This window comes from Lucilia cuprina, chromosome 4 (genome assembly GCF_022045245.1).
Source record: "Lucilia cuprina isolate Lc7/37 chromosome 4, ASM2204524v1, whole genome shotgun sequence".
NCBI classification, from domain to species: Eukaryota; Metazoa; Arthropoda; class Insecta; order Diptera; family Calliphoridae; genus Lucilia; species Lucilia cuprina.
In genome coordinates, this window is record NC_060952.1 from 97256925 (window position 1) to 97282788 (window position 25864).

Consider the following 25864-nt stretch of genomic DNA (forward strand, 5'->3'; position numbering starts at 1 on the left):
TGCAAATGTTTAATCAATGCGTAGATTGAAATAGAAAATATAGACACAGGTAAGAGGTTTAATATCCATATAAATAAAAATATCTGACATTATTAAAAAAAATATATATAAAAACAATAAGTAAACTAAATTTAATCTTCCCAAGGAGCAGTTGTATTTATACAATTACTGCCAAACTCACGTGGCTTAAGGTAATTAATTCAATATGAAACAATATGTTTAGAAATACCAATGAAAATAATAGTTACTTTTGGAAATCATATTACATATGTTTGCATATCCTGCTGTGTTCAGCTTTACAAGAATTTGTATTTTTTGGAGGAATATAAAATAAATCACAATTGTATTAGAGATGCTGCCAATAATAAATCATAATCCAAGTATTACTATTCAGAGTATAAAAATAAATGAAGAATTTCGTAAACGTTTCCATAATGTCGAAAACTTTTATTCATGAGATTTCCTCATCGTTCTACTTTGATTTTTGTGTATTTTGCACATGACAGTATGCACACTCCACACCTAACGAAAGGTACTTTTTTGAGATATCCTTCACTTAAAGACATTTTTGTATTAAAATTATAATATATTAGCAAGAGTACTAAAAACTGCAAGATATACGCTTTAATTAGGGATTTAAATGATTAAAATCATATTTGTTCAATTCACAATCGACGTTGTAGCGTTGTATGCGTTGTATGTCAGCAGCTGCTACAATAGTCATAACAATGTTGTTGGTATTTTCTATGCAAAAGTTCTATACAACTCTTACGACAATTTTTCATATGTTTTTCGAATGTCGTAAGAAAATTCAGTGTTGTCAATTGTTTTTTTTTTTTAAATAAAAAATTCAATCAATTTTGGCATAAAAAACGATAAAGTGGTAACACAGAAATTACAAAATAAACAGATGTTAATTTGGTTTATTTTGCTCGTTTAATTAGTTTAATATTATTTGTTTAATTGTATTTTTATTGTGAACATAAACTTATGACTTGCTACAAAAATCCGTTCACAATCACTGTTACTACAATTTAGTAGATACAATATACAACTTGATTGTGAATTGAACAATTGATTATAAGAAAAATGTACGATGTCAAATTTAATACTTGTTGAAAAAAGTCCTAAAAGATGTGAAGTTTGAACCTCGATAAAATCTCGTTAAATAAATTTTAGAAACTTTGGAACCATAAATTTCGAATTTACGCGAATAGTGTGTGTACCTAATTTCATTAAAATCATGTACAAAATCCTACTTTTTTGAAACTACCAAATAAGAACGTATGAGTAATATATAATTATGATACAAATTACTCAACAATCATACGTATTTTGAATTTATCTTCTCACATACAAGAGTATACAATTATTCGGTTTTTTCCCTTATTCGGTTTATTCGACAAATAATTTTTTTTTTTAAGTTAGCCGGTAAATAATCGGATAATTCATAGTTATTCGGTTAATCGAATAAGAGGCAAGTGTATGTTGTTTTAATAGTTATTTCTTTTCTACAATATTTTTCTTCCAATAACAAACAAAATTATAATTTTCCATTACTTAAAATTCAATTCTGTTAATTTTTTTCTCAAATATTACAAATTATTTTAATGTGGATTCCTCTTCTATATAAACAAATTAAGTTTATTAAATTTATGTTTTTCAGATTTATCAACGAGTTCCAGAATTCATACGTTCCAATGAACTAGTGTATAACTATGTATTGCTAAAGAACTTATTAGAAATTCTATGAATGAATAACACGAGAAAAATATAGGATATAGAAACATTTTTTTAAAATTTTGTTGATATTGGGTTTGTTACATTTCAAAATGCACTAAATGTGATTTTGCACAAAACAAATACTTTCATTTTTCAACTACTTAGAGTTAAAGTTGAATTGATTCTAAGGTACTGTTTCACAAAATTTCTGTCATGGTGCCAATATTTGATGAGCTGGATCTAATGATAAAACGATTCTTTTTAGAGGTTTTTATGATTTTCTCCAATTTCCTTCAAAGATATGTTGTGAAATTTTTCTATCATAAGAAAGGTAATTGAGAGATGCTTTCATATCATTTCAGAAAATTTAGTGTAATAGTCCTGACAGTATAAAATAAAAATAATAAAAAATATTTTCCAAATCTTCTTGTTGGACTGACACCAAATTTGTCATTGTTTGATTAGTAAAAGAATTTTTTGAAAAATGTACTTTTTACAACTTTGAAGTCCTTATGAAAGGACACATCATAAAATGAAAAACTAAAAAATTTTTTCCCTCAAATTTATAGCACCAGTCGTATATCATCCGGTTCTTGTCTAACGAATTTATTTTCTTTTTGTCGGACGGTGTTATATACATGTGTTCACTTCAGTATGTTAAAGAACTACGTTTTTAAGAATCTCATATATGAATAACACGAGGAAGAATAAAATTATATAGACCTTTTTTTTTTAAATTTTGTTGGTATTTGGTTTGTTACATTTCAAAATGCACTAAATGTGTAAAACAAATACTTTCCCTTTTCAACTAGAGTGAAAAGGGATCTAAGAGTTGGATCTAAGGATAAAACGATTCTTTTTAGAGGTTTTTGAGTTTTTATGATTTTTTCCTATTTCCTTCAAAGAAAGAGAGACGCTTACATATCATTTCAGAAAATTTAGTGTAATAGCAAAATTTTTTACATTTCATTACACATATTAAACGAATTACATATTAATTATTAGATTAATATAATAAATTTGAACGAAACGTTTTATTTCAATATTTTGAAAATCAATTAAGATTGAATTTAATTTGAATTTATACACACCTTTAGTTAATGTATTTATAATAGCAACCTGTATTTTCGAACCACCTTAATGTACATGTGCATCTAGTTTTCTTATGAATGTGTCATATTTTGAAAATCCCCCTTGTTGCTACATATTCATAAGAGGAATAACAATAACATAATAATTGTTATTGAACAAATGACAACGGAACTACGTTTTCACTATAACATTTCTTACTTTTTTTCCATATCCTGCCCTTAAGGTATATTAAATCAATCATATACTCTTAGAGACCTATTTGAATATGTTCATTTATAAATTTAAAAATATTTCTTTGGATTAACACAGACAACATGAAATGATGAATAAACAACAACAACAATGTAAGTGATGAAATTATTAAAAAAAAAACAGCAGTAATAAGATGAGAAAAATATGAAAAGAATAGTAAACAAAAAATGACAAATTAATGACATTGTCACATACATAGAAAGACACAACTTTTCTTACAATTTTGATTACAATAATAAACAATAATCACATTGTAGCTATTAGATAGGCTGTCATACTGAAATATAAATCAAAATTTGTCCTTTTGGCAAGACCAATCAAAAATTTACTGGTAAGAAAAATAGACTGTTGTGTTTGTCTAAGAATTTCACTTATGCTACAGATTTTGATTTATAATTAAAACTGTGAATATGTGTTATCCGGGCGATTATTTCCTTTATTTCTATTCCCATTATATGTGTGTGTTTTTGCCTTTGTTTACATAAATTGTGTTCTTTGTATTTATATAAACAAGTGTTTTGGTGTTCTTTTCATCATTAATTACGCATGTTCTTATTGATTACATAAAAGTAGTTTATATGTAATAGAAATTCAAATAAAGAATTGAACAAATCTCAAAGACACTTTTCTATGGTGAACAATCTATTGTTGATATTTTCTATTCATATATTGGTTTATAGAAATTTTTCTGTAACAAAATTACTTTTACATTTTATCATTTATATAATACTTTAGATAATTTTCTCATATATTCATATGTATTTGTATTGTAAACTGTTCTCTTTCACAAACACTTCTCTATTTATAAATACTGACATATGAAAAACCATCTTATGCAGCCACTTTTACAAGGTCAATGATTTTGTATTAGATATTTTCCATTGGTTTTCTTGTTAGAAACATTTTCTTAAAACAGAAATTGTCATTAGAGTTTAATCTATATTGAGCGCAAAATCTTTAAATTTTATAAAATTACAACAAAAACATGTAAAGCTATATAAATACATGTATGTATGTTTGTACATTAGAGGTGTTCCATGGAGTCCATGGCATGGACTACCTTTGTGTAGAAATATATACCTTTCAAACCAATAATGAACTTAATACAAGAGAAATAAATCACAGCGATTAAAAATCTGGATCTATGGAATTATTTCTTAAAAATTACGTAATATTGAAATTATCATGGGTAACAATACCACAAAATTTCTTAGAGTGTTTTTAGATCGACAAAACTACTTTTAGTTCATTATTAGATTATCTCAAAAAATTGATTTATAAAATATTTTTCTGTTAAAAATGAGAATACGACAATTTCTATAAAAAACGAAAAATGTTTTCTCCCAGCGATTAAAAATCTTGATCTCAATATGTTAAGAAAAGTATTTGCTATCATTTTTCAAAAATTAAGTAATATTGTACTTATCATGTGTAACAATATTTCAAAATTTCTTACAGTGTTTCAGATCGACATAACTACTTTTAGTACATTATTAGATTATTTTAAAAAATTGAGAAATGAATCAAACATAATGCCAAACAATTTTTTTAAATATTTTTCTGTTCAAGCTAAGACATTGACAATTTGTATAAAAAGAGAAAAAATATGGCTCTAAAATGTAATAAAATTGATTATATCGACCAAATCTCTAAAAAAATAATAATAATAAAATTAATTTAAAACAATTTTATTATAATCAGCTCAAAATCATAAATAAAATATTTTTTTCTATCGAATTCAGTTCATTAGTACAGTTTAAAAGAGGTATTTTCTATATGAGATTCTCGGATGTTTTGAGCAATATTAAAAGAACCAGTGTGTAAGAGTTTTAATATATAAAGATATTTTACCTTAAATAACAAAATTTTCTAGAGTTTATACTTGAATGGCATTTTAATCTGTTTGACTACATGTGCCGGTAAAAATATTTACATACACTCTGGTTGTAAAACACCATATGTTTTCCTGTAAGAAAACTTCAAGATATATTGCTAAAGGACTGTATACATTGTGTGCATGTAATTACTTGAACGTGTTTTTTGATCCCGCCCTATATATTTATTATTGTTGTAGACATTAATTTACATACAACATGAGTTTAAAGAAAGTTTCATTATGGTGCTACTTTGATAACTAAATGTACAGCCCCTCAAAACAGTGAGCTTTTTATTTCTTTAAAGTCATCAGGATAAATTTTAACTTGCTTCAAGGTGAAAAGTGGCAAAAACAATCTTGATACTTCTATTAAAGAAAATTTTCTATAAAATAAGCTAATTGCTGTTTGCATAAGTCACTGATAATTTAAAACTGTATATTGTAGAACATATCTTGTTTACTTTGTAAACGGATGTTGTAATTTTGTAGACCAAGCACTGCAATTTATATGATATATGTATAAATGTATACTAGAACGACACTGGGTGCTTTGCTATCCAATAAAAATACAAATAGTAAAGTAATAAAGTGTATCTTTACTATAAAATAAACCAAAGAGTTTAGAAAAATGGTAATAATATAATGTTCACAAATTTAGATCATGGCATTATACAGCTTACCTCTCTAAAGTTGGTAAGCTAAAGTACACCAATCGGCTAAGAATTACTTTCTGAGTCCACCCCTTTGTGTGTAAATGTAATTCGCACGTTACATATTTCAAGATAATATGATGAAATTGTACTCATACTCGCTTATAAATACTAATAATACAATAACGTTCGGCGTAAATAACTTATAGGTAAACGTAAATTCCTCTATCAGAATTGATAAGAATACATAGAACCATATTATCACCTACCTTCCTTAATATCAACCCTCATATAATTCACATTCGTATCATACTCACTGATATAGTGTATCATATGATCGACCATGCCCAACTATAGATTTATAATTGTTTGTGTCGAATATCTTTTAGTCTGTTGATTTATTTTATTGCATTCATTGATTGTGGCATTGGTCGTGGCTCTGTTTGTTTTTGATTGCATTTAAGATAGTTTTTACATAAAATTAAAAACTATAAATCATGATAGTAAAGTAAAACTTTGACGTGTGGCGAAGAATCAGTATAATTTTCTAGATGGACTGATAAAGTTGCCATTGCACGCCCACCATCATAAAATTAACGCAAACATTTCTACGTGTAGTAAATAGTACCCTACATAACATCAGTTACTATGCTCACTTACTTTAGACTAGTCTTAGGACTATTACATAAAACACTAAGCTCTTGAAAGGAAACACATAGAAGGATTTGATATATGTACATATATACATGTGTGATGGCGTTACCAAGGTCCGGATACTATTTAATTGAAATAAGACGTTTGAATTCATATTAATTTCACTTTGTTTTCTTTTTCCATAGTCCCGTCTATTAGCTAGTGTGGGTGTACAATTTAATTTGCATTGAAAACTCATTGTCACGTGTCTGAATTTGTCACACTCATGTGTGTAAAACGTGCGTAAATATGTGTGTGTAAATTATAGGAAATATGACAATTTTAGCCTTCAGCTCCCGGTGATTGTGTGAAAAAATAAAATAATTATTTATAAATAGAATAAAGGAAGAAAAATGTAATATTATAAAACACGTGCAAATATTATTTTATAATACATATAAAAATGGTTCTTCAAAACATATTTTATTGAAATTCATAGGATTTTAAAAATTAATGTAAAATTTCTTAAAAATAAAGAAAGAGAACAATCGTTATTATTCTATTAAATGTTCCTTTATAAATTGTTAATATTTTTATTATATAATTATAGTTTTATAACAGCTCTTAATCAAAGTTATTTAGTAAACAAAATTTATTAAGTACTAAAACGAAATGTTTAAAAATTTCTAGATTTTTAATTACCAACAGCCGAAAATATCCTTTAACTAAAAAGTTTTACCTTTGACAATAAAAAGTAACTAAGCCTTTTACTAAACAAAGTTGTCAGAAAAGTTGTTGCAAACATTAAAATACCTTTCGAAATAAGTTAATTAAATAAACATAAATTAAAATTTTCTGTTAACAAATCTACTTAATTATATTAAGTTTGTTTTTCAAAAATAACATTTACTTACTTACACTTTATCGTGTAGTCAGCCAACAAAATGTAGGTGTTAATCCTATCTTAACATGGATTTCCTGTCAATTGTATAGCTGGTAGTAAAATCTTTGATGTATATACTTAACATTAAATAAAACCATAAACTGCTACTTTAAATATTTACATTTTATAAGCTTGTTTAATCCACTACTCAAAAATAAGGCCAATCTTTTAAACTGCTTAATTTAATAGCTGGGCTAAAAATATGATTAAAATCTCTCAGAATATGTAAAATTGTAGAGATATTTCAGGTTGTGTAAAAAAAGTGTCCGTGTCAAAAAGTGTCAGTCGTATATAAAGATATTTATAGCTTACATCACTTTAGTGGGAAGGGTATATTGGGTATGTGCTGGTATTTGTAACGCATAATAATATTGGACCTATATCCTAAAGTATACCAATCGGCTAAGAATCATTTTCTGAGCTTTGTCCGTCCGTCCATGAAAACCTTGTAATCAAACTACGGTTCGCAATTTTGAAGATAATTCAATAAAATTTGGTACATATTCTGTTGTCCCAGGAACGTAGTATATTGAAAATGGTTAAGATCAGTCTATTATTTCATTTAGCCCCAATACAATAGAGCCCCTTGTAATCAAACTACAGGTCGCAATTTTAGCGGTAATTCAATTCAATTTGTCACATGATCTTCATGATATTCGGTAGACGAAGATTATAGAAAATGGTTAACATCGTTCCATTATTTCACCTAGCCCACATTAATTATGTTTAATATACTCGCATCTCGACAAAAAGCTGCAAAAACAAGTTCTATACTTGACTTGATAACTTTCATCAATTTTATAATTATAAGGCCTCACTTGACCTTAGCCCTTATAAAAAGGTAAACTAAGCTTCAGATTACTCCTTACTCAATTTATTAGATAACTTATTTACTATATACCGTCATACGCAGCGAGCTCTCAAATGAGCTCTATGGTTTTTCTTCATGTATAGAAGTTTTTTGATTGAGATACACATAGAGAATTCTCTGATGTTAGACATAAAAATAAGTTCTTCTTTGCGAAAACAAATAAATGGTCCTGTTTAAATTTCTTCCAATTCTTTTCATACAAAATCCATAAATTTTCATAATTTTTTTGTTATGTCTAAACTAATACACTGTAAAGAAGTGTAGTCAATTCAGCAAAGAAAAAAAAAACACTAAAAAGTTTACAAACTTTTCTTTCAGTGGAATGGAATGCTCAAACACAAAATGCGCTTATAATGCAATATTTTATAAGAAAAATAAGCTGTAACAGTGATTGTAGTACTTTTCTTAAAGTAAGAACAACACAACCTGATATATTTCATATTGTCTTTAAGTGTAAATGTATTTGCTTGTAAACTGTAAAAATATTCAAAAACAATTTGCAACTTGGTATTTATTGTTTTAATTTTTCCTGTTAGTTTTGCTATTATTTTCTTGTTGCTGTACTCTCGTTTTGTAAAAGACTTAACGTAGTAAAAAATTATGACCAAGATCAAAAGTACTTGTGTAAGTAAAGAAATAAGCATTATACATGCTGTTTCCTTCTGTAAAGGAAAAAAAATAGAATAAAAATAAGCGAAAAGTATTTGAGACAATTTTTTTAAAAATTATTTATATAGCTTATTGTCAAAAATCTCCTTAAGGCTAACCAACAAACATACAATTTTCATTCAAACACACATTACACAAAAATTTGCTTGTACAATCACCGATTTTTTCACGTTTTTGTGGACTTGCAAAGATACTGATGTAAATTTCCCTTCAAAATTAAAATTTTGTAAAAAAAAAAAAAAATTATTTATATATATAAACAATACAAAGGGATTGACAAATTTAATACTTTGTCAATCTGCTTGTGTAGTCTTTTTGAAACATTAGTTAAACTTAAAATTCTTCACATGATGGTCAAGTTCCCATAAAACTCCTCAGACATAACCCAATATATTAGAATATCATTTTAAAACTATCTTTAATTTAAAACTAACTGTTGAGGGCCAAATACTATTTTACGTTTGTGCAAGCTTGTTGTGTAGTGTAAGTTTTGTGTTTGTACAAATGCTTGTAGAAAAATAAAATTATTTGATAATGAATTTTTGTCAAACCGTATTGTTTATATTCAAAATAACGCATTTTTTAAAAAATATATATTTCAAGGAAATTTTTACATTTGTATCTTTTCAAATCCATAAAAACATGAAAAAATCGGTGTTTGTACGAGCAATGTTTGTGTAAAGGCCGAAATAGACTATACAAGCGGCTTGACAAACATACTTTTTTTATTTCAACACACACTACACAAACATTGCTAGTACAATTTTTTTTTCATGTAAATTTTTCTTTGAAATATAAATTTTGTAAAAAATTGGTTATTTACAAATATAAGCAATACAAACGGATTGACAAAAATTCAATATGTTTGTGTAAAAATCAAACTTTTTTGTTTTTTGATCAAACAAACCGCAAGCATTTGTGCAAACCCAAAACATCCTCATACACTACTCAAACAGACAAACGTAAAATACTAGTAAGTTTGTCAAGCCGCTTGTGTAGTCTATTTAAATGTTGGATATTTAATATGATATCCTTAATATTTTTGTCAATTATAATTGATATTTATATAGTAATGAGTTTTGTTTTGTTTTCGGTTATATATACAAATACTAAAGATTATGTGTTTATATGTTTACATATATTAAACATACATTTCTACGTAAATTTACTGTTAAAATATACATATTTCATTAACACAGAGCAATATGACAATGACAACAATAATTATTTAACAAGAAGTGTATGTAAATTATTTATTTCCTAAAATTATTTTTCCTTTTATAAATAATCATTTCTTCATTATGATGTTTTTACTAGTAGTAGTAAATATGTGTTTATAGTAATTTAATCATCATTATAGATGTTACTGAACTTATTAGTACAACTACCCACAAATACATATGTTTTGGTTATGATGTATTATGTATAAATTGATATAAAGGACAACAAACTGCCTTAGAGAATGAATATTAAGAGTAAACTGTAAGGAAAAGGTTTTAAAATTTTGCTTAAAACTAATCAATGAAATATATCAAAATTAAGGCAAAATAACTTTTAAAATATTTAAAAACATTGTTTTAACAAGTTTTTGCATAATTTTCTTACTTTTTAAGTGAAAATTGCTTATTATTAAATACTACCCACCGTATAGATCATATTTTTCATAAATTTTAACATCTTTATTGGTTGTTTCTTCATGTTTATCATTGTTAACACAATAGCGAGAGAAAACATAATGTTAAAAGAATAATAAATTAAATCAAAAGAAGAAGCAACACTACAAGAAATACTACAAACAGAAAAAATATTAAACATGAAAAACATTGCAACTGCATGCGAATAAATATTACATTTGGCAGTGTGAATTGTGCAGTAGTAGTGACAATGGTTGTGCTGATGATGAGGAAATAGCAATTGAAGTATCATGTATTGTCTGTTGATTCTTATGCAATTTTTTGCTACAAATGTTAACAGAAGACAAATGTTATAGACAGTAGATATGAGTGGTAAAATAAAAGGAAGAAATCAAAAAACAAATATTATTTAAGAAAAACTTTATTATAAAATTGTGGTGATATCTTCATGAAACTTAGTGGAGATTTTGACTGATTACATTTAATTTGATTATATTTTCCAAACATTAACGTTTAAATCTTTTTCTAAAACACAAAGGGAAAATATGGTCCAATATTTGTAACTTTTGCTCTAAAATATCTAAAAGTTAGACAGACAGATAGACAGACATTGCAAAGTGTAAATTGTTCAATTAAAAAAATTAAAGAAAATCTAAATAAACTTGAGAAATTAAAAAGAATTTAATGTATGAAAAGTATTTAATTTTTATTGATCCACCTTAATAAAAATATCAATATTTTCTAGATACATGTAGTTGTGATGATGCATTTGAAATTTTGTATTGTAGACATTAAACCATGTTTGCATATAAATAAAATCTATCACTTAATACACACACATGTGCGCTATTGTATAAAACTACACAAAACAATGAAACAACCCAGCAAGCTTAAAACATTTTCCATTTTTCAAACGCTAAATGAAATTTGAAATTTGCACTAATCTCTCCCAAGGATGGTGTAGGGTTATTAAAATTGGAAAAGGGATATGATTAAAAGTCAATTTTAGACGTTTAGGACTTTTCTAAAGAGGGCTTCAATGCTGATTTTCTGAGTCCAAATCAGAAGGTCCGGTTGTATGAAGGCTAGGTGAAATAATGAACCTATTTCGAAAAATATTTTTTATTAATTTTTATTTAAATAAATTGCAGCCGAACAAAGATTTTGTTGACACCCAGACAGCCGGATATGTTTCAGAAAATGATTCTGATTCGATCGAAATATTTTGTGCATTACAAACATCAGCACCGACGCATACAACTGTAGCAATGGAGCTTATACAAAATGTATTTTCATATCTTGTTTCAGAGTATTTACACATATACATACACGAATGATACTGTTAAAAGAATACCACATGAAACTGTTTGATGTATTCAGAAATGTTTAGTGATGTATTTCCTTATATTTTCCAATGCTTTATTTGCTTAAGAACACAACTACAATAATTATTTACTTTCGAATTCAAATAAATATTACTTGCCAGTATAGCAACAATTTCAAATACGTTTTATTTGGAATTCCTTTTCTATTTTGGATCTTTTATTTAAGCTTTAACAGCCTGAATAACAACGTAAATACATTTAAAACGTTTAAATATTGTTTACTAATACATTTGGTAAGCACATACACATAAACATATTTTTTGCATAGGCATGTATAGCTAGAGGTCTTTATTTAAATTTAAATAGGATTATTAAAAAAAATTTTAGAAAAATAACGGTATTATTTGAATATCCTTACAATACAATAACTTACAAATTGACCAAAAGAGAAGCCTCTGGATATTAAGTCATTGGCAGAGTGAACTAACAGGTCCTTTTATTTATAAAGTTATAAAAAATGTAAACCTGTTTGAGGGTGCTGTTCATACGCTTAAAAATCTTTTAATACATTTTAAGTTAGTTGTTAGAAATATTACATTGTTGATATAAACACACATATATGTATTTTTTCAAATAGTCATCACTCTGCCATTAATTTACTCATTTTTATATCTTTCAACTTTGCCAGAATACTTTTAAATCCTACAGCCTTATTCACTGTCCATCTTTATATTTTTTGAACTCTCATTTTTGTTCAAAATCAAAATCTTCAGTAACTCGAAAATTTCATGTTTAAGTCATCAAAGTTGGTGTACAATTTAGGAAAGTTGTCAATTATACATTTTCATAACAGTTATGGTAATGACATTTTTTGCGGGTTGGGCAGGTATGGTTAAAGGAATGTTTTGAGAACACTTTATATTTCGATGTAAGGATAATTAGGGTAAAAAATACTTCTGATTATGTGGAATTTCAAAACAAACTATTTTAACTGAAAATTTTAAATCCCTTTGTGTAATGATAATTTTAAAATTTTCTCTACTATAAAACTCTGCGAATTGTATTAATATGTTTCTTCTGCCCACCATTTTTTCGGAATATTCACTACTTAGTCTATACCTATCCGCAAAATGTTTCATCTTCACTATTAATTTCACTGGTTTTATTATTCTCATTTATATTTTACAATTAAATTATTTCAATAATAACATCTTGAACTATTTATACTATTAAATGCTATTGAGATTCATAATTTACAATTTCTATTAAATGTGATTGTTTTTCATTATTATTACAGAATTATTATTAAAGAAAATATTTCGTTGTTTTAAAGAACAAATAAATAAAAAATATAAGTTTTACAAAATTATTATAAACATTCATTTTGAAACTAAAAAATCAGTCGCTACGTGCTACATTTTTAATACGTCATTATACTTGAGCCATATAATCTAAAACACTATAGTTGAAAGGGTATTATGCGTTTGTGCTGAACTCAGAATCAATTTCTAAATCGATTTGGTTATGTCCGTCCATCTGATTTCATTTAATTTTCTTTTCATAGAAAACATTCGTTCAATTATGTTTTTGCTACAATTTTTTGTTTGAATTTCTTTCTTAAAATAGATGTTTTCAAAACCTTTTTTTATAGCAAAATTTTCCAAAAAGAAACTTCTACCGAAAAATTTATATTACGTTTAATTTTTAAAGATTATTTTTATTAAAAATAATGTCTGATTTATCAAAATATTTCTTAAATATAATCATTTCCATTTCAGTATAACACATATTTGTTTAAGTGTAATAAAAAATAAAGTAAAAAATTCTGTAAACTATTTGCATAAACTCATAATAGTTATAACATGTGTTTAACAAATAGTTTTACAACCAATGTATGCAAATATTTTACAATAATTTTATTCCTACTTTTTTTGCAGTTGCAGACATACAAACTTTCTTAAAATACATTCAAAACTATTTTATTATGAAACAACTTTAAATAAATATAGTTTTTATCATATAACTATAAGCTATTTTTTTTTACAATGTTTTCATGTTGTTTCCACTTAATATATGTTTGTACAAACATATAAACAAACTGGTTAAATTTCTCTTTCTCTAAACAAAAATTACAAATAGTTGTGGTTTTATTATATATTTTATGAAAAATACCAGTGGTTTTTAAATAAAAAGTATAAACATTATGAATTCCAAACAAAAAAAACTCAAAATTTCATGGGGGCAAGTAAAAAAAGATGTGAGATCTCTTTTAAATTAAATTATATGACAATGCTGTTTCCCTTTGTAATGAAATGTAAAAAGAATAGGGAGAAATTGTGGATAATTATTAAACCATGATGTAATAATATTTTTGGTTCTAAAACCACCATAACGATGACAGCAAAAAGCAACCATAACCATTAGGGAAGAATAAAGAGATTATTTCCAACTATGTTATTATTGCTTAGAATTGTATGAAAGTCTTCAAATAAGTTTGGTTTATCGTGGAATTTATAAATATATCATAGTATTTTAACTTCTTAATTAAATGTATTTTTAAGTAGAAATAAAGAATTTTAAATAGGAATTAGGAAAAGGCAGACCTTTACACATTCTGCTATATGATCTGAAGTGGTACCCATAAATCTAATTGAATATACCCGCCTAAAATCACAAAAGAATTTTCAAGCAGAAACAAGTCAACATGGCATAGACATTAGTAAAGAAAGATGACATACTGTTTGAACAAACAAAGCCTTACTCAAAGAAATTATATTAAATTAAAAATACTAAGTATTTAAAAAATATCCTATAGAAATAATGTGTTCATAATTAATGTCTTGAAACGTTAGTGTGGTTCGACTGATATCACAGTCCGACAAAAAGAGAATAAAAATCGTTAGACAAGAACCAGATGTTAAAATGATGATGAAAATTCGTTGGACAAGAACCATATGATATACGTCTAATGTTTTAAATTTAAGGTAAAAAAAAGTACATTTTTAAAAAAATATTTTGAAATACTTTTACTAATTAATTAAACAATGTCAAATTTAGTGTCAAGCCAACAAGAAGAGTTGGGAAATATTTGGTATTATTTTTATTTTATACCGTTAGTATGAAAATCTGTCAAAAGTGTTTTTTATAATTTTTATCCTTAAAGATTTATTAAAATTTTCAATAATATTTAAAAAAAAAAAAATATTGAACGATTTTTTTTAAATCTTTTGATTCTGATGGAATATACTAAAAATAACACAAGATATTTTACAACTCTTTAGCTTGACATTAAATTTGGCATTGTTTGATCAGTAGAAGTATTATAAAATATTTTTTGAAATATGTACTTTTAAAAAGGACACAAAATGAAAAACTAACAAAGCAGTTTTTCTACACGTATATGGTTCCGGTTCGTGTCTAATTTTAAGTGTCGAATGGAGTATTAGTCTCTGTACTACTGTTTAGTTTCTAAGAAGTCCTCATCTTTAACTAAAATACATTGTAAAAAGATAAGAATAAAGTAGAAAATTGTTTGATTTAAGATATTTTTTAAAAATATTTGTAAATTTGCTGGTATTTTGCTTAGATTTCAACTACTAGGTACAACTATACGTATGAGTGTTCATAAAATGATCATACGCACTGATGGAAAAGTCAGCTACATATACATACATATCTACAAATGAGAAGTTTCATGTTAAGTGAACCAATTTGAGAAATCGATTTCATTGACATTTTAACCAAGGTTAGTACAATTTTAATATAGACAATTTTAATAGGACAATTTTTTCTAGGACCAAAAGTTGAAAAGTTACTCTCATTTGGGAATATGACCAAAATGTCTACCTCTAAATCCGTCATTTCTTGACCGATAGTACTGAAAATTTGTATCTGACCCACCACCCAAAAGTTTAACCTTGGTACAAATCCAAAACGATTTTTAAAGTTGAATCACAATGTTTGGTTTAAAAACAAAGGTTTACAAAAACAACAACAAACAAGTACCAACATGACTATCTGACATAAATAGAAAATAATGCATTATTCCAATGTTAATGGTTGTATTTGTTATGTTTGTTTTTTTTTTTTTTTTGGTTTTTCAAATCAAATACCTTACATGTGTTGGTGAAAGGTAGACAACACTTAAATAATAAATATTTCATCAAATATCATCTACTTAAGCAAATGTATGTCGTTTTAATATTCTAAAAGAAAAGACTTTATTAACTTAATTTTAAAAATATTATTAGTTAATGAGATTTATGATTTCACTATCAAAATTAAATTTGGCCAACATTTTTGTATAAATTTCTAAGTGCAGATGAAAGTCTATGGAACATGTATTTGTCTTATATTGTTTATACCATTATATATTTAGCACAATTGTTATTATATTAACTGAAATACATGCTTTTTTTTAGAAAATCATAGTAATACTTGTTTTGTCCTTACCTAGAAATCTCTTCGTTTTTATGAATTATTAGTAGAATCAAATTGGTTAAAAAATTCTAAAAAAAGAACTTTCAGAAATTATGTTAAAAATACAGAAAAAAAGAATACAAACAAAATGAAAATTTGTGAGTAAATTTTCTATAAAAATATAATTTTGAAAAAAAAATGTATGAAAAATAATTTTGCAAAAATTTTCCATAGAAAGCTAACTTTGTGAACATTTTCTACAAAAACCATATTTTGCAAAAATCTTCTGTAAAAATATTTAAAGCTTAAAAATTTCCATTATGATTTTAATTTATTAGAATTATTGTTGTTATACCCACCTAAAAGTATATCAGTCGGCTGTTTGTCCTTCCGTCTGGCGCGTTTGCCCATATTAAACGCACGCTATAGATCAATTTGCAATTTTGCAATTTTCCGTGATGGTCGGGACCGGAAACATTCTGTATAATAAATTTTTCGATGCAAAAAAATACTTTTCCTTCCCGGATAATTGATGTTGCCGAATAATCGAATCACAGATAATCAAGGTCCTACTGTAATTAAATGAAATTTTGCACATACTCTTTCTTTGACGATGCCTATTGAAAATTTGTCTTGGCCCCCATACAACCGTAGCCTGCGAATAGGACTTTGAACTAACATTCGTTTTTTCGTATAGAAAATTCTCAAAAAAAAAAAAAAAATGTTCCAGTTCGTGCGTTAAATTATAAGATAGTTGCCACAAAGTTACTTGTTCATACATTTGCGTGCCTGGTTTTTCAGATTGTTTATCACTGTAGTTTTGAATTTTTACAATTAATGAGCTTTATTTTTCGTTTGTTAGTTATTCATTCCATTTTTCCCTTTTCCTTACTTTTTACCTACTGCCATTTTGTTATAAATTATTTATATGCTTTTTGCACATTTTTATGTATGACAACAAATGGAGAAAATCGCTTATAAAACATAAAAAAAATAATCCTCACGTACAAAAGATATGTGTAAAGAGTTGAAAAAGAATAAATAAAAGTTGGAGGTTTCAATATTGATTACGAATTGTTTTTAAAGTTGTCAATTTGTGTCACATAAATGTTAAAATTATTCAAATATTTATGGTCACATATAAAATAATTTATTAGCTATTATAAGGATAAAATAATATTTTTGAGATTTTATTTGAAAAATGTATAAATCGTTTTGATTTCAAATTGATTTATCTTTACAAATCAATTGAAAATTGAAAGGGACAACCAATTTTTACAAATATTTTGAAACTAAATTAATCTTTTTAGATATGCAATTGTCTTTCCATTAAAATATCAAGCACAGAAATCGTTTAAAAATTATAAAAGTTGTTACAATTTCCTGCGCTCATTTACCGTCAACAAAACATTTAAATGAGAAATAATTAAAAATAAAATTTTAAAAATTTGGAAAAAATCTGATAAAAATTTATTATTACTTTCAATATATTGGTGTTAACATAAATATAAAATTTCCTTAATATATAAACAAAATATTTTAATTACACAAAATAATTTAATAATTTAATAAATGTAGTGAAGAACTAATAACAAACATTTAAAGAATTTAAATAAAATTCATCTTTACAAAATTAAATTTTCCTTATTTAAATTTTTATTGTTTTTTTTAACCTTATGAATAAAATTGTTTAATTGAAAAAATAAGGTAGGAAATACAAAGTACATGAATGCTAATGTATAAGGAAGTAACAGAACAGAAAAATCTTTATTTCATCTTATTTAAAATTTGTTTAAAAACTTTGAAAATACAAGGCAGAAAATTTTCTTTTCTTTTAGCAAGAGAAAAATTCAAAAAAGAAAATTATAATGAAAAATACAAAAAAAGAAAATATCACTAACAAATGTATTATAATGCTTAAAAAAAGCTAAAAATAAACAAAAGAAACCATGAATAACTGTATTTCAATGAAACAAAAAAAAAAAAAGAGAAAACATCAAAATTAAATTGTTGTTGAAATTGTTAACAAAATACAAATGTTCTATTAATGTCTGAATAACTTACAGAATGACTTTTGTTTTACTGACTAAATAGATGGATGGATGAGTTTTCTTGGGCAACAAGAGTAAACAAAAGGAACAGAGAACCAAAGTATCAACAAAACAGGATGAAAACCAAACCCGGAAAATCTCTATAGGACAAAGACAAAAGTGTAGTAAAAATAAATAAAGAGGAAACAAAAAGAAAACTTTTTTACGCATATTAAACACTATGGACTAAAGATATACAAAAGTGGCGTCATGAAGTGTTTTGGAATGGGAAGTGTTGAGAATAATAAAAGTTTAAGGAAATTGTGAAATAAAAAGGGTTTTTTAATGAATTTCTTTGTCAAAAAAAAAAGAACTTACAGATTTTTTATCCATATGATTGTATGTATATTTATCATAATTGTGACAAAAATATTAACAATTATCAAAAGGCATGGACCGAAGAGCTTCAAATATTATCGATTTATTTTGCAAAGAGAAAAATATACCATATACATAAGGTTTATATGGATACGTAGATGGACGGACATGAATAACTTTTCTTAGATAAAGATTCTAAGTTAATAAAATTAAGTCTAAAACCAGTAAAAAAAAGTATGTGATAAAACTTCTATGATAATTTTCTTTTGAATTTATAATAAATTTGATACATGGACGGATGGATGGACGGACATGATAAAATTATTTCAGAAAGCGAATCTGGGCCAATCGATGCAATATAATAAGTGAAGAACCAACATTTTTATGTATTATAACAGTTAGAAAACAAGAAAGTAATAAGAATAAAGACTACTTACATTAACTAAGCCCCGTCTATTGTCCTGGCATTTTTCCCCGCCAAACACCACATTATGTCCCATGTCTTCATCTATGTTTTTAACATAAAAATATTTACAAAGTACAAATTTAAGAAGGAAGTACTAATTGCTTACAATGTTTTTTCTTTAAAAAATTATATTATGATTATACACACAGAAAAAAGATCGATTGGAAATCGGTTACCATGATAAATATTTAGTTAAATTAATTAAAATTCTATCGGTGTTATTAAAAATCTGTAAAATTAACTAATTTTCTATATTCAGTACTAAAAAACCATAATTATAAACGAATTGTGGTGTTAACAATTCCATATTAGTAATTTGAACTGAATTGTATCGGTTATTAATTATTTTTGTGAATTCAGTAAAAGAAGCCGATTTTTATTTAGAATTGAAACGTCAGAACATCAAATATTAGTCGTTGCAAGTGAAAAATAGTAGAGAGTAAAAAATATTGGGCACTGCAACCAATTATTAATGAAAACAATTATTTAAAATTAAATGATGATTAAAGGAACCAATTTCGATGTTCACAACCAATAAGTTGGTAATTTTAGTTGACGTACATAAAAATAAATAAAATAAAATGAATTTATATTTAATAAAAAGACAAATTACTTTTGTGGATAAATAAATACGGAAATATCGGATATAAAAGGTAATGTTAAATATGTTTTATATCTCCTAATCTATTTTGTGTTATTTTCTACTAGCTTTCTTGATTTTATAGCTGCGGACAGGTAGTAGTCCTTTGGACATGTTAGACAGGATGAAGAGCAAAATTCCCGGCACATAAACATCAAATTTTCATCAATCATCAAATAATATATATACGTTTTGTAAGTTTATACAGATTTATATTTTATTGTAAATATTTTAAATAAAATGAAATATATTTTAAAATACACATAATCCACAAATTGGGCTTTAATAAATAATAATTTCAGTTGTAACTACCAATAATTTCAATCCTGATTACCGAATAATAATCAAAATAGTTGTGTACTCCATATATTCAATAAGAGTAACCGAATTTACAAAAATTACAATCGAATAAAGGTATAGTTGTGAGAACCGACTGAATTCGATTGGAAACAAATTCGGTTATCACAACAAATATGTTTTCTCTGTGTATGTTTCTAGATTTAATGTCGAATAAAAACAAAAAGTGCCAGTCGAATAATAAAAAATACTAAAAATACTTTAGTAAATATTTTCACTCAGGACTCTGATTGTTGAATTTTGTTTTTCATATATTCAGTAATATAGAATATATTCAGTAAATATAGAATGTGAAAAAAGTCCTCTTCTATAGAGGTCATTTACTCCGGACACTACTATATTCTAGATTCAATATAATAGAAAAGTCCAAAAGTACCTATTCGAAAAAGTATCAAAATTCCAGACTTTGCATGCCTCATTTAATGTTTCTTATTTTAATCTTATAAAAAGAAAAAAAGCACCAGTAAGAGAACAAAAAAGTACCAAAATCATTTGTACTTGATATTATAAAAAACTTCACCTTCGTGAAAAGAGAATGAATGAGTTTATCATTCCATTTATAATTTCCACAATATAATTCTTCGATCCTATAAAGTAATTATTTAGAGTATTATTGATAAATTATTCGACTAAGTTATGTCTGTCTGTTTGTCTGTCTGTCTGTCTGTCTGTCTGTCTGTCTGTCTGTCTCTCTGTCTCTCTGTCTGTCTGTCTGTCTCTCTGTCTCTCTGTCTGTCTGTCTATCTGTCCGCATGTGTGAATGTTGAAACCAATTTTCTGAAGACCCTAGATGTCTTCTTTTGTGTGGTTTTTTGTTGATTTTTTCTTGCTTTGTTTCGTTTTGCATTAGTTGTAGTTTTATCTTTTGTTATTGCTGGAGAAACGGTAGAGTTGGAAAATGGTAAATAAACTGAATTCTTATAAAATTAACGTTGAAATTAACATTTTCTATTTTTTTTACCTCAGCTTAATTTTTACAAATTATACACCCCAAATCATTTTTCACTTTAAAAATTATAACAACATGCTGCTTTATATATGTAATATGTTTATTAATAAGCAAACTGAGGACAAGGAATAACAACATAATATGTATTTGTATTTCTGTAATAAAATATTTAACACAAACAAGTAGATTTAATTATTTTTGCAATAAAAGGTGACAAATATTCGAATTTGAGTTTCTAATTACAATTCCTTTGTTTTATTTTAAGTGTTATATAGAATTCTTTATTACTATTAATAACATTTGAAATTATTGTGTTTAGTAAATTAATAATTTATGTTTATTATTCTAAAGAAAGTTAAATATGTGTTTTGTTGTTTACAAATAAGAGGGTTTCAAAAAAAGACTTGTAAACTAAAATTCATCACAATTTCGTTACGGATTGTCTTTTATTTACTTTAATTATTTAAAATTTTTGCTACACCCTATTTTGAAAAATTACATAGTAAAATTCTTATTAAAAAAAATTGAGTTTCTAAAATATAATTTATGCACTTCCTTGAAAAGTATTTACAAAATTTACATTTCATATTGTCGAATGTGTATATTTTGCAAATATTTTAAATATTTTACGATAAATTTATTATGTGAAATTCTATTAACATTTGAATTTGTATTTTTGAATAAATATGATTTAATAAATAAACATACACACATACACAAAAGCGTTACAACAAGTATAAGGAATTTGCAATGAATTGAATTTAATATTAGGGATAATATTGTTAAAATGACTAACAAAATTAAACTTAATTAAAAATTTCACTTAAGAAGGTTTATAACAAAATTTCATTAAAAAAGATTTATAACAAAATGTCCACTTAATTATTAATTATTTGTCATGAACTATATTGAATGAAAATTGGATAAAGATTTTTTTGAAAAAAAAATCGGCACAATACCAATTTAGCCGATATAGCTATGTCCGTCCGTCAGTCCGGCTATTCATACAACTATCCATGTTAACCTTGAGTGAACGTTTCAGGGCGAGAGAATAAACCCTACGCCATTACTTTTTGATAATAATGCTTTTAATTTGTTTTTTAACTTTATTCCGAAAATTTTTAAAAAATTGGCGACATAAAAATAGGTTTAAAAAAAGGGATTATATGGAGGCAAGGCTTAATATATTCCTATCCTTATGAATTTTAGTAGATGGAACTACATCTACATTAAATTTATTTTTGCAGAATTTAGTCATATTTCTAGTGTTTTATTAATTTTGACTTTTGAGCCATTTTTCGAAGGGGACTTTATAGGGATAAATGAGGCCCAATCATAACGTAAATTGGCAATATCATTTAGATGTATAAAAAAAAATACCTATTCAGGAGGCACGGTTCTATGAGCTCTAGGTAAATTAATGAACCGATTGCAACTACTTTCAATAGACCTCATCCTTAAGTCAAATAAGAAAGTTATATTCTGAGACAATTGGTGCTTCTTTTCCTTAATTTACAAAGATAAGTTTGTGGTTTGTACAAGAAACTTTTTTTACAAGAATTTTATCAAAATTAAATAGATAGTACAAAAATTTTGTCATTTTCCATCTAAAGACGACAACAAAAGGAAACCACTCATACTCATAAAACCTACACAGACCTATACATACAACTACTAGCAAAATTTTACAGTTAGGCTAAGAACACAACGAAAAGCAAGAAGAAATAGAACAAATGACTGCGTGGCTGAATGAAAGTGAAGTGTGAAAATAAGTGTGACTGTAAATGTTCCTTTATCTTAACAAATGACAATAATAGCAATGAAGATAATGCTGAAGGTTAGTTTAATTGTGTTTGAATATGAGAATGAGTAAGTTTAACAGTTTATCATAGTCTACTGAAAAGTGCGCATTTCAATGTTTTAAGCAGCATTTTGTCCTCTTGAATTTATTTGTGTCTATGCTTTTTTGCGTGTTTTGTTTTAATTAAAAATGCGAAATTAAAAACAACATATATTTTTAATAAACGCATTATTTATTATCGGCCTGTCTTTGTAGCTTTAATACATTTATTGCTATTTTCATTGTCGCTAACTAAAATTAAATGTTTATGAATTTAATAACTAAAGTTTAATTTCATAAATTTTTTTATGGAGTAATGATATTATTTGCATAAAATATATCACTTTTTATGATAAAATAAATATGTTTATTTTAGACTATATACGGTAATATAAACACTTGTAAACTATGTTTCATGCTATTTCTCTTTTTCTTTCAAATAATATTTTTTAATGCATTATGCATAAAAGTAAACCTTAGCTGGGAGTTAATCATAACATTAGTAATAATTGAATGGTATTGAACATTTTAATAGCTGAAGAGATTAAATTCTTAAATTTTCATCAATTTATTATTTCTTCAAGAATTGCCAAAGAATTCATAAAATATATAGAAAAATGTCAACAAAAATTAGCTGTTCATGTGTCATATTTTGACTATTAAGTATGTTTACTTAATAGTAAAGCATTGAAATACTTTCATTTTCTCCGACTAAAAATTAAATTAACATGTATTCGTTAATTGTCTTTCGTTCTGTAATTTGTCGTAAGCATTGTCCTTATTGATTTTTTATACTAATTATAAATTTGCAAAATATGTATTACAAAAAAAAAACTGAAAACACTGATCAATAAAATCAGTTGTAGCAACTAAAGGAATTATAGGAAACAATGTGCCAATTACTGTCACGCAAACCACATAAAGTTGGCAAATTAACAAAAATGAAAGAATGAATAAAAATTAGCTTGAATTGAATTATGTTTCATTAAAAAAAAACCTTTATAATGCAGTCAGTCAAAATAAACCTCTTCCGATTGCTGCCAACTTTCTCTCAGTTTCAAAATGTATGTGTAGAGACTTTAAAATGTTTCTCTTTTAATTAACCCCTAGTTTGGTGTTTATTTATAACACATGTTGACACAAATAAATATGTTGTTGCAGTAAATCATTTGACTCTAATAGTATGAATAGCAGATGTTTAGTTGATGCTACTAAAGTTATTCCTACTGCCTACAATGAAGTTTGTTAGACTAACATGAGCATGTATAACATATCTAGGGTTTTTACAACATATTTAGGCTATTTAAAACAAACAAACTAACTCACTAACTAACTTGCTACATAAATACTTCAGTTCCTAGGAACCTAATTTCGTATATTAAATTCAATAATAAGGTTAAATTAATTTCGGAAGACTTACATAATTAAACTTAAATCTAGAACATATATTTTCCTTTCCTTTTTTATTCATTTTAATACTTATGTCAATTTGTAAATAAATTTGGAAATATTTCTTTTCACGTTTTGAGATTACATTGGAATTCAATTAAACACTTAAACGAAAAGTTTTAAGTCAGTTTGGGTCTTCTTATAAATCCCCTAAACCACAAAAATTAATATACAAAACTGCAATAAAACTTACAAAAAATAAGTCCCATCATTGTTTTTTCTCTCTCGCAGAAATCATGTGGCCAGAAGTCAATAAACTTTCGACCAACTGTTATAAACTTAAACGTTTTGATATTTGTACTTATACTCTTGTTAATGTAAGAACGTATGGCGACAACAGTGGTGGCAGCTGATGACTCCAAACAATGAAAAGAGATCTTAATAAAAAAAGTTTTTCTTATATACACATACTTTATATAAAAACAGCTCGACCAGCTAGAAATTACAATTAAATTATTTTTATAAATAAAGACAATGTTTTTATGTTGCGAAAACTTTTAATTTATTTAATTTATACAACAGTTCAAGTGTTGTGAAAACAACATATTTTTGAGCGTGCAAACGGGAATAAAACAAATGTCTACCAAAAACATTTAAATAAAAACATAATAAATTGGTTACTTTATCTCTTAACACATTAAAATATTTTTGTGTGATTATTATAGAGTTTTACGGGCTATTTTATACGAAAAAAAAAATTGCAAGAGTAAAAACATTTTCTATATCCACATTTTAACTATTTTACGTCAAAATATTGTGTGAATTTATTTTTTGGTTTAGTTTAAGCAGAGACTACAATGAGAAATTATTTGATTTTCTTTCTATTTCCAATGTACAAAAGTGCGTATACTTGTTGCGATATCATATTAAAACAATGAGACGTTAATCATACGCCCCGTTATAAAAATTGAATGCTGTATTTTTTTTAATTTTATTGTTAGAATTTACTCCTTATTCATAAACTTAAAATATTTACACAATCACATATCGTCATATGAAATCCGAAAGGCCCTAAAATTTTTTTTCAGGAGAAGCAAAAACCCGTCTAAAATGATAAATAAACTAAATGTTCATTATTTTCTAAAGATAAGCTTATTTCTTATTCACAAATTATTATTTGAAGAGAAATTTGAGTTTTTTTGTTTTACTTACGGAGATATGAAACTTACGTCCTTGATAACTTGGTTTTTCTGAAACCTAAAAGGACGAAATATAAAAGTCATAAAGATTTTAGGAAATTGACAGTTTTCGTTGAAAAAATTCTAAAGCTGATAAAATAATCTCTAATTACAAGGATTCGCTAAAAGTGTCATTTTTGTTTCATTTGATGCCAACTTATAACATTTCACAGTTCCGAAGTTAAAAATTCTAAGGAATTTTTAAATTTTCATGAATTTTAAGGTAATTTTAGAAAATATCCTTTTAGAATTTCTTTGATAGGGACGTTGAGTGTAAGTATTGTGTGGGTTTAACTTGAAACATAGACATTAACAATTTCTATATTCTTACCAAAGACAAGAAAGTTGATTCTACTATTACTTTTGCTACAACGCCAACAGTCTAATGTTGATAATTTTAATCATTATCCTTTTTATCATCAATGTTGCATTTCATTTGTTGTTTTTTTTTACTTTTTTGTGGTTTTTTATTATATTAGGCGTTATAGTTG